The sequence below is a fragment of the Podarcis tiliguerta genome, assembly GCF_965153285.1.
Source record: "Podarcis tiliguerta genome assembly, chromosome: 1".
Classification (NCBI taxonomy): domain Eukaryota; kingdom Metazoa; phylum Chordata; class Lepidosauria; order Squamata; family Lacertidae; genus Podarcis; species Podarcis tiliguerta.
In genome coordinates, this window is record NC_139534.1 from 89,451,146 (window position 1) to 89,461,547 (window position 10,402).

The 10,402-nt window shown below is 45.9% G+C and overlaps 1 long non-coding RNA gene across 1 annotated transcript; it reads right to left on the reverse strand.

Moving 5' to 3' along the window:
• Positions 1-3,636: 3,636 nt before the first annotated feature.
• On the reverse strand, positions 3,637-10,254 carry LOC310657990. Its single transcript, XR_014502068.1, has 3 exons — positions 10,030-10,254; positions 5,845-5,926; positions 3,637-5,430 (listed from the first exon to the last, which is right to left on the reverse strand). It is a non-coding gene; the product is annotated as an uncharacterized lncRNA (long non-coding RNA).
• Between the last annotated feature and the right edge of the window lie 148 nt (positions 10,255-10,402).

The window sequence follows — 10,402 nt, forward strand, 5'->3', positions numbered from 1 at the left end:
TCCGTACTGCTCCATGTCTCTGAATTTCAGTCACTCATACGTTCTGCTGTGGGGAAGCAAATTTGAGGACAGGCCCTGATGCTGTTAAGAGCTCTGAGGACCCACTTGGGCAGCCTACAGCCAGGAGAACCCTCCCATTGCAGCCCTTTCAATGCACCACACCCCCTTGAGGTTTTTATGCTCGACTTCCAGTGTGTCCTTATCCCTTTGGGGAGAGGAAGTCCAGTGTGACCGATACTTACTTATGCTTCTTTATTCATTACTTGGCACCTTTTCAGCTGCAAAGCAGGCACATCCCTCCCTTAAATAACTTGTCTAAAAGCCTCACGTGAGAATTTAAATAGAATCTGTGCGTGTTGCTATTACAGAAATCATGTGATGGAGTTGCCCGCTTGAGAAGTCCTTCCAGAACATAATTTCCAGGCATGCAGTTCAAGCTGTCAAAATACAGATCTCTGCTGCTTTCCCCCACAATATGTTTTAATAATTTGACTGCAGTGAGAGGGCAAGAGTCAGCAGAGGAACCACAAATGTGTGCTGGGGAAGGTGCAGACAAGAGCAAGGGTGGGAAAGATTATGATAGGGCAGAGTTCGGCTTCAGTTGTACCAACTGAACCTTGGGTCCTCCAGAACTCCAGTTGGCCATGAGTGATGGTGCTGGTGGGAGCTAGTGTCTGAGACATCCAGAGGGCCACAGGTTCCCCATCTGTGATTTAAGATGTGTACATCTGGAGCTGGTACAGGTTTGTTTTGTATTGTTACAGGAGACATCTGTGCTGTTACATATGCACCTGACTCTGTTCAGAAGTTTGAATAATGAACACATAGCAATCAGATTCAGTAGCCGTGATCCTCTTCTTCCACACATTCATATCTACATGAATGAACATGTGAATGGGGCTGAATAGAGCAACACATCTTCGCGACTTAGGAAGTGGATTGTTCTGTAAGACTGTTTAAAGTGTGAGATTGAATTCCTCTTGCTCTCTTTTTTACATCTTTAACAAAGAAAGAGAAGAAATAAAATTCTTTGCATATGAACCTACCCAGACCCTGAGATCATCTTCTGAGGCCCTCCTTCGTGTGCCTCCTCCTTGAGAGGTCCAGAGGGTGGCAACACAAGAACGGGGCCTTCTCTGCAGTGGCTCCCCATCTGTGGAATGCTCTCCCCAGAGAAGTTCACCTGGCACCTTCATTACACACCTTTAGGCGCCAGGCAAAACCGTTCCTTTGGTTGACCTGATTGACATCCTATACCCTTCTAAAATGTGGCTCTTTTGGGGGCGTTATTGGGTTATTGTTCATATTTTTATTTTATATATTGTGATCTTTTCAGTGAGCCACCCTGAAACCTCTGGGTATAGAGTGGTATATACAGTGGTACCTTGGTTTAAGAACAGCTTAATTTATGAACAACTTGGATTAAGAATGCTGCAAACCCGGAAGTAGGTGTTTTGGTTTGTGAACTTTGCCTTGGAATAAGAACATGTTCTGCTTCCTGTTGAGTGTGTTCCATTTGTAAATTGAGTCCCCCGCTGCTATGGGAAAGCATGCCTTGGTTTAAGAATGCTTTGGTTTAAGAACGGACTTCCAAAATGGATTAAGTTGGTAAACCAAGGTACCACTGTAAATTCAATAAAAAAATAAAAATTAAACAGCGTTGCATTCCTAGCTAGTCAGATCTTCTGGCAGCACAGGACTTGGTGGCAATTCCAAAAGAATCAGCCTGAAAAACTGAATTGGGAGGAAAACATCACAGGGAGTACCAAGGCATCTAGCTTTTCTAGTCCCTATTCCATGGGGAGGGGGAGGTTTGTGTCAGTATTATTTTATCATCTTATTTTGAAGACGACTACACCTGTGGGTGGAGTGGAAAGACTCCCACTTCTTGTGGGTTAAGAGATTGAAAGAAAACTTGGGTGTATCTGAATTCATACCGAGAGGATTTCCAAGTATTGTTGTGGCACTCCTTAACTAATCAAATGTCACCTTCCACAAATGACAAGGCACTATGGTATGCAGAACATATCATCCTAGTCATAGGGACAGGTTGCTGGAGAAGGGAGCATAGTTGGTGTGCCTTATGGCCCACAAGGGAGGGAACCCAAGGTGTATAAAAGGTAGGCAATGCATAAGCCAAAGAGAAAATAGATTGTGTCACATAAAGGCCACAGTCCAGAGGTAATTGTGTGTGACCCTGGCAAGCAGGACTGCGATACATGAAGGAAATCATGCAGTATGAATGCAGACTAGGCAATGTGCTTCTATTTCTATCCCAGCTCACTTAGTTGCAAGCACACACACACAAATCAGCCCTAATAATAGCAAAATTTTGCAACACTTCTGCAAAGAATTCAGAGATACTGTAAATTCTGACAAATCTCCAGAAGGAGGAAGCACAACGATCATAGAACAGCCACTACAAATATCTCTGTCTGCTCCTGATACTTGAACTTGATGCTAAGAAGGTGTTCTTGGCTAATCGCAGGGTTCCAATAATATTATCCACATCTATTTTGGGGAGAGTGCTCTTGAGCTCGGTCCTGTTTGTGGGTTTCCCACAGGCATCTGGCCACTGTGAAAAGATGATGCTGGACTAGATGTGTCATTGGTCTAATCCAGCAGGCTCTTCTTATGTTCTTATATTCTTAAGTAAGGATGCTGGAATCGTATGCTACTAAAGAGAGACCCAACCTTTTTAAGATGAAGGCGATGCATTCCACTGAACTGTTGAAACTTCAAGGGAAGCCCCATCCACCAGTGCCTTGCAGGAATCTGTATATTAGTCAGGGACTGGGCAGAGGAGGAAACCAGCTTGACCCTTCCAGGGAGGAGGAAGAGGAAGACAGTTTAGATTTACAACAGGGGTTTGAGGGAGGTCACAGCTCAGAGGCAGATGAGGGGGGGAAGTTGGGAAATAATGGGAGGGGAGGAGGAAGAGGAAGCACCAGGGGAGCGACAGCTGATGGATACAGTGTCTTTAGAAAGCACTCCAGACCCCATCCCACCCATCTCCCAGAACCCAGAGAGCCTTGAAAGTAGGAGAGCAAAGAGCTCAAAGGCAGAGAGCACGTAGCAGCACCCGTAGGAGTGACAATGCAAATGACGAAGGAGGAAGTGGGAGAGATGGGGGGTGGAGATTCACTCGAGACAACGCCATTATCCAAGAGGCTGGATTCCATAGCCTCTTTCTGTAAATACTGACTAAAAAGTGGATGGTAAGAAACAATACCTTGTCTTTGTACATTCCTTGCAACCAGCTGAGAGTTGTTGGCAGCAGCCTGACAATATTAGTATATTATTATTGTATTGCATTGTATTGTATTGTATTGTATGTGTATATATGTGTGTGTGTGTGTGTGTGTTTAGTAGAATATACCGGTAAAATACGTTTCCATGCGCTCTGGTTTCTGTCACGGTGTTCCATTGTGCCAGAGGTGGTTTAGTCATGCTGGCCACATGACCCAGATTTGTCTGTGGACAAATGCCGGCTCCTTCGGCGTGAAAGCGAGATGAGTGCTACAACCACATAGTCGCCTTTGACTGGACTTAACTGTTCAGCGGTCCTTTATCTTACTTTATTAGTATATGCTATAATAAAAATTTCTGACTTTAAAATATTCCAGCAGTCCATCCTTGAGAGTAAAATATAGCATACTGTTGTCACATTGCAACACAGTTTAAATGAGAAGACAGAAATAAAAGAAAGCATCCAGTTGAAATTGAGAGATTAAAATATGAGACGGGAAGCCACAAGAGGTGGCAAACTCAAACCATGAGTTATCTAATTTCTTGGCACCGGAAACCTATGAGTGGCAGGTTTTAAAGATGTGAAAAATTGTAGAAGAGACATCCTGTGAAGCTTAGGAGAGATATGAAAGCAATGGAATCTTGTTCTCTGCGCATCAAGAGCAAGTTCTGCAAGATCTACGATTCTAGTCTTCTGTGAAGATGGGTTAGATGGGTGGCAAAGGCAGAGCACCACTGAAAGAAAAACAATGAAGGAAGCAGGGGGATATGCTGTAACAATACAAGCTCAATACACAAATGCTTGACATTGTTAATTAGATGGCTGCCATGCATCCCAGTGAGGAAGCAAGGTGAATTTCAAGTATTTGACTGCAGACAATGCTGTATTGTATTAATTAGATTTTGCCAGTATCAGAACTTTCTAGTAGGAACAGTAAACCTATAAAGCCTGATCTAAAACACAACAAAACAACTGATCCTATCTATTCCCAGTGTGAATTTAAAAAGTGGAATCCTTCTTGGAATATAAGATGAACAGCATGACAAACTACTATTTAAAACATGAAATGAATGGTGAGAGTGGCTGATCTTAAAGTGGGGGCAGTGGAGGATCCAGTCTCAACCTTCATTTTAAACAAACAAAAATGCTAAAACATTACCAGACAACCAGAAATAAGCTGTACATTGTTCAGACTGCAGCCTTCATCATTTAGAAACCAGTGTTTCTAAAGTGTTTAGTGTTTAGGCAATTATTTAGAAATATGTATATCATATACAAAAGATTCCACTTATTTAATGCAAAATCAGCCTCCTTGTAGAGAGTGGTGAAATGTTGTGCTTTTTTAAACGTTACACTGGCAGATGCAATGGCTGGGATTTCCCCCCTCTTACCTCTCTGCCCAAAGCATTAGAGTCAATCTAATATTTACCTGGGTAAGTCTATACAGTACTCTTCATAGACTGGATGATGATGCCATAATGCGTAAGGTATTGTGTGCATGTCTAATATTTCTCTGAATCAGGATGGCTCATTCTGAAATTGCACTGCAAGCATTCAGATGACCTAGGCAACCACTCTTTTGACAGAAGCCAGATTGCCCCCAGGTCAGAGTGAGTTGTCTCTCTCATTTAATGTGTATTTTCCAACCTACCAGTCCAAAAATATTTAGTTTAAACCTTCATCCACAAATGCCTTCTCAGGTCTCTGCCTTGTAAGTTGGCTATGATAAGAGAGCTGCTCAAATAAACATCTACTCCATAGACTAGACTCCCCTGCTTGATAATCTATATGCTACCTGAGTTTCAAAATCAGTGGTAACCTTAAAAAAAAAGTATCAGCCACACCCTGGAATGTGCCTATCTCTACAATAAATACCTTGATGGACATTTCCATTCATGTTTGGACATGGACAGACTTTTCGTCCCATTTGCATTGTGTCCCTAAAACTCTTAAAGTCAACAAACACTGCCTTTTGTGGCCATAAACAGGCTGACTAAGTAGATAGTCACAGACAAGGAAAGGCTGAATATATCCTTGTCCTAGTCATCACCCAACCCCCTCCCTCTGCCCAGACTTCTTCTCCTTCTTCTTCTTCTTCTTCTTCTTCTTCTTCTTCTTCTTCTTCTTCTTCTTCTGTTTTGCTTTAGGAGATGTACCAATCTGTTCTTAATTCTTTAAACCTAAGTAATTGCAAGAAAACAACAGGCTTACATGAAACTGCCTGTGCTCCCATTCATCCCTTGATACCTTTGCTTCACCCCTCCCTCTGTTCTCACCCCGGCTCCACCAGACTTTATATTGTATGCTCCTGTCAGGGACTGGGCAGAGGAGGAATGGTGGAGACTGCCTCCCCACCCTGACCCTTCCAGGAAGGAGGAAGAGGAAGACAGTATAAATTTACAACAGGGGTTTGAGGGAGGTCACAGCTCAGAGGCAGATGAGGGGGAAAGTTGGGAAATAATGGAAGAGCCGGAACAACACCCAGCTGACACGTCATCATTAGAGAGCATTCCAGACCCTCCATCTCCCAGAACCCGGCGAGCCTTAAAAGTAGGAGAGCAAAAAGCTCAAAGACAAAGGGCACCTAGCAGCACCTGTAGAAGTGGCGAACGAGGAAGTGGGAGAGATGGGGTGAAGCTTCACTCGCGACAACAGCATTATCCAAGAGGCTGGGTTCTGTAAAGATTTAAATAAAAAAGGACTGTAAGAAACTTTCCTTTGTCTTTATACTTTCCTAGGTGACCAGCTAGGAGCAGCTGACAACATCCTGACAGCTCCCTGGGGAAGCAGCCTGACTACTTTCTAATTATTTTCATGCTGCAAAACTCCCTGCGTGTGCACTGTTGGGTTTAAACAACAAATAAACAAAAGATCTGGATGCAGGGACTAAGGCCCCGGTGGTCAAAGAGCAACAGATAGATTGCAATCATGTTTAAAAGAGAGTGTGCATAGTGTAACAGTCAGAGTATTGGACTAGGATCTGGGAGGCCAAGGTTCAAATCCCTGCTCAGCTATGAAACTCACTGGGTGACCTTGGGCCAGTCACAGTCTCCCGGCCTAACCTACGTCACAGAGCTGTTGTGAGGAAACAAACATTTTAAGTGAATATTATCCCAGTCTGTAATAGATTTGAAATTATTCTTATATATAGGATTGTGTAGAGACAATGCCAAGCTAGGACAGACAAACGGTCTAGCATGGAATAAGGCTCCCTCCCATCCCCATCTCTGCTAGATCCATTTTACCAACAGGAAACTAAGAGCAACTTGCCAATGGTGGATATCATGTGACTTCATGGCTGAGCCTGACTTTGGAAGCAGGGTCTCAGGTCCAAGATTGACACTCTGGTCGTTGGCCCAGCCATCATACAAAAGGAAGATACTCTACATAGTAAAACTGATGTTCTTCAGCAGCATTTTGAGCAGAGAAAATGTTTGCTCAGTTAGACAATACATTATAAGACTATCCGTGACTAACCAGAGCGCAGTGTGTGTGTGTCTCTGTGTGTGTGTGTGTGTGTGTGTTGGATGTGACATTTGTAACAAGTCTATAATGCAAAACACACAGACATCATCATTTATCTGGGTGGTCTATAGCCCTGCTATGCTGATGCTAAAATTCTTTATCTGTTGTTTAAGTGCTTCCACCCGCTTATTTTATCTCCTTCTCCAGGCTTTATCTGTCTAGCTTTTTCTGCACTAGTAAATCCTGCCATGTTTGAGAAAGTCTGCCTGGCACTACCATCTTCCCCTTAAGCCCTTGTTTGCCTTGTTTGTTGTGAACAATGTCAGATAAGTGTTGACACCTGTTATAATGGAAGTATTGCTAACTCCCTGGGACAATTTCCTTTTCCTCCTTAGGCAAAGAGAATACTCTAAAATCCAGCACTGTGCATTTTATTGCATGGAATTCATCAAAATGCAATTAAATGCCATCAACAAAGATACTGATTGAGTCGTTTATACCTGAACTGGAGATAATTGCCAAAAGATGACTAACGGCAGTCTAGTAGGATTTTCGTCTATTTTACTTCTATGACACACCCACACACCGTATCTGTAATTTATATGATTAAGGCTCACAGGTTCTGTCTCTGGTTTCTACCACACACACCATTATTTGTTGTAGAAACACACACGCAAACACCCCTCAAGCCTTTACTTTCTTTCAATTAGACCTATATTTGCAAACAATCTATCTCACGTGTCCATGTATGCACACATATGCATATGGAAGTCCTTCATATCATTTTTGTTGTTGTAGCTTGGGGGAACTGCTAATCTTGAAGGGAGGGGGACAAAGTTTTTCCAGCTGCGCAGCTGGGCTTTGGTAGTAGTTACCGGTAATAACCATGGCATAATGAAGGGGGAACACAGAAGAGCAGAACTTTGGGACATTTTCAGAGCAGGAGCAATGACATCACCAGTTGGGAGCACAGGGATCATTTATGGAGCCTCCTTGGTCTGGCAAGAGGTGATAATGAAGCTTTCAAGTACACTTGTACTAAAGAATACGCTTTCAGCAAAGACTGTGTTGTTGAGCTCAGGAGCTGCTTATAGGTTTCCCACAGGCCACCCTGAGAACAAAATTGCTGAGCGCTTAAGCATTCACCCTGACCTGTTTGCACAAAGTCTGCATAGAGGTTATAAGGCACCAGCTGCTTAGTGAGCATTCAATCTGAGTTGTTTGTGGAGGGGTTACACCACCATGCCATGTCAAGCCACAAATGTTACCCCACATTTCCCAGTGCAGTTCGTCACTTTATTTACCACAGGAAACAACTAATTATTGGGGGGGGGGGTTCATTGCACAACAGTTCCAAATCCACTTTAATTGAACCCAGTCACAATGGAAATAGGGGAAAGGTGCCATTTGGACACAGCCTTAAGCAGAAGTTAATATGGCCAAGGACCTGGGCAGAGTGGAAGCATGTGGGAACTTGTAGGACTGGGAGAGGCTTGTGACTCTGTTCTGAGGGCAGTGGCGTAGCGTGGGTTGTCAGCACCCGGGGCAAGGCAAGTAATTTGTGCCCCCTAACCCGTGGATTTGTGCCCCCTAACCCTAACCCCCAGATGTTGCGCCCAGTGCGGCCGGCCCCCCCTGCACCCCCCACGCTACGCCACTGTCTGAGGGGGTTGTGGGTAAGCATGGGAGAGTGTGTACAACTGGGCCAGCAAAAGGGATGGTCAAATGCATTGAGGAAAAGGCTATCAGGGGCTAGTAGTCATGATGGCTATGATCTCCCTTCACAGTTGGGAGGCGATAATGCTTCTGAATACCAGTTACCAGAAACCACAGGAGGAGAGAATACCTTCCTGCTTGAATCCCACTTGCGGCTTTCCCACAGGCATCTGGTTGGCCACCTTGAGAACAAGATGCTGGACTAGATGGGACATTGGCCTGATCCAGCAGGCTCTTCTTATGTTTTTACGATGACAGTGCAGGAGGTTCAAGAGGTAAGGACACCTTGAAAGTTGTAGTTAGGAAGATGTATGATTTTCTGGACCAACATTTCAAATTGTGGGACACCTACTAAGCCTTATTGAGCAGTGGGAACAGGAAGGAGATTATCGGACACCAAGGTGCACTTCTGAGGGTCTTCTGGAGGTTCCCTCACTGTGGGAAGTGAAGTTACAGGGAACCAGGCAGAGGGTCTTCTTGGCCGTGGCACCCTCCCTGTGGAACGCCCTCTCATCACTTGTCAAAGAGAAAAAGAACTACACAAATTTTAGAAGACACCAGAAGGCAGCCCTGTAGCAGGAATTTTTTTAATGTTTGACATTTTATTATTTTTAATATTTTTCTGGAAGCCACCCCATGGCTGGGGAAACCCAGCCAGATGTGCAGGGTATAAATAAAAAGACTACTACTACTACCGGGTGGGGGGGTTTGTACTAGATGACCCTTGCGGTCCCATCCAACACTATAATTCTTTGATTCTATGACACGAAGGACAGGCCTTCCAAAGACCCAGAGCCATTTGAGGACGAAAGAAAAGGCTCTGCATGCAAAAAGCCCCAGGTTGGTTCCATGGGCATAGACAGGATTTTTGTTGGGGGGGGGGGCAGGCTTTTGTTGGGAGGGCAGAACCTCAGATTTGTATTGATTCTTTTTATTTTATTTTATTTTACTGGGGGGGGGGGAGCTGCCTTTCTGCCCGTGGTGGCTTGATTCCCCCAGCACCTCCTGGTAGGGCTGGGAATGTCCTCTGAAAAGCAGCTGCTGCCACTCAATGTGGACAATACAGTGGTTCCCCGGGGTACATACGCTTCAGGTTACACACTCCGCTAACCCAGAAATAGTGCTTCAGGTTAAGAACTTTGCTTCAGGATGAGAACAGAAATCGTGCTCCAGCGGCAGCAGGAGGCCCCATTAGCTAAAGTGGTGCTTCAGGTTAAGAACAGTTTCAGGTTAAGAACAGACCTCCGGAACGAATTAAGTACTTAACCCGAGGTACCACTGTACCGACGAGACTCCGCGCAAGGCAGCTCTTGGGCTCTGAAACCAAATGGACCGACCATGCCCTCCAACTGTTGGACTTCAGCCGTCCCGCCACTGCCCCCCTGAGCTTCGTGTCATCGCGCCCCCGCTCCAGCCGCTCAGCGCAGCTCCCATTTTGCGGGAACCCCGCGCGTTTCCCGCACAAGTCTCCCTTGTGCCAGAGGCAGGCGCCGCCCGCTCCTCTCCCACAGCCAAGCGCAGGCGCCGGAGAGCCCCCACCTCCCCGGTTCCTGCCCCTAATCAGAAAGCGCCGCCTGCGCCTTTAAGAGCTCGCGTACCTAGGCTGTAAACAGCGAGGAAGGTGGGTCGCCGCGGCGCGCGCGTGGCTCGGCGTCCGTCCCGCCGATTTGCCGCGCGCTCCTTTGCTTACTCTTCCCCTGCCTGCGTCGCCTCCTCAGATTTTCTCGTTGCCCCTCAGTTCCGGAGCGCCCATTTCTCTTGGCGGCGGCGAATGAGTTCGGGGAGTGAGCTGAGCTGAGCTGATCAGGGACCCGCGCCTCCTCGCCCCCACCTCGCCTCCCCTCCCGCGTGCGGAGCGAGAAGCTCCTTCCGGGTTAGCCAGAATTGCCCCCCTCGCAATCCTCGCCCCAACATAACACGACGCGGGAGGCGGCGGCGGCGGCAGCCAGACACCCGGCGCGCGCGGGGAGG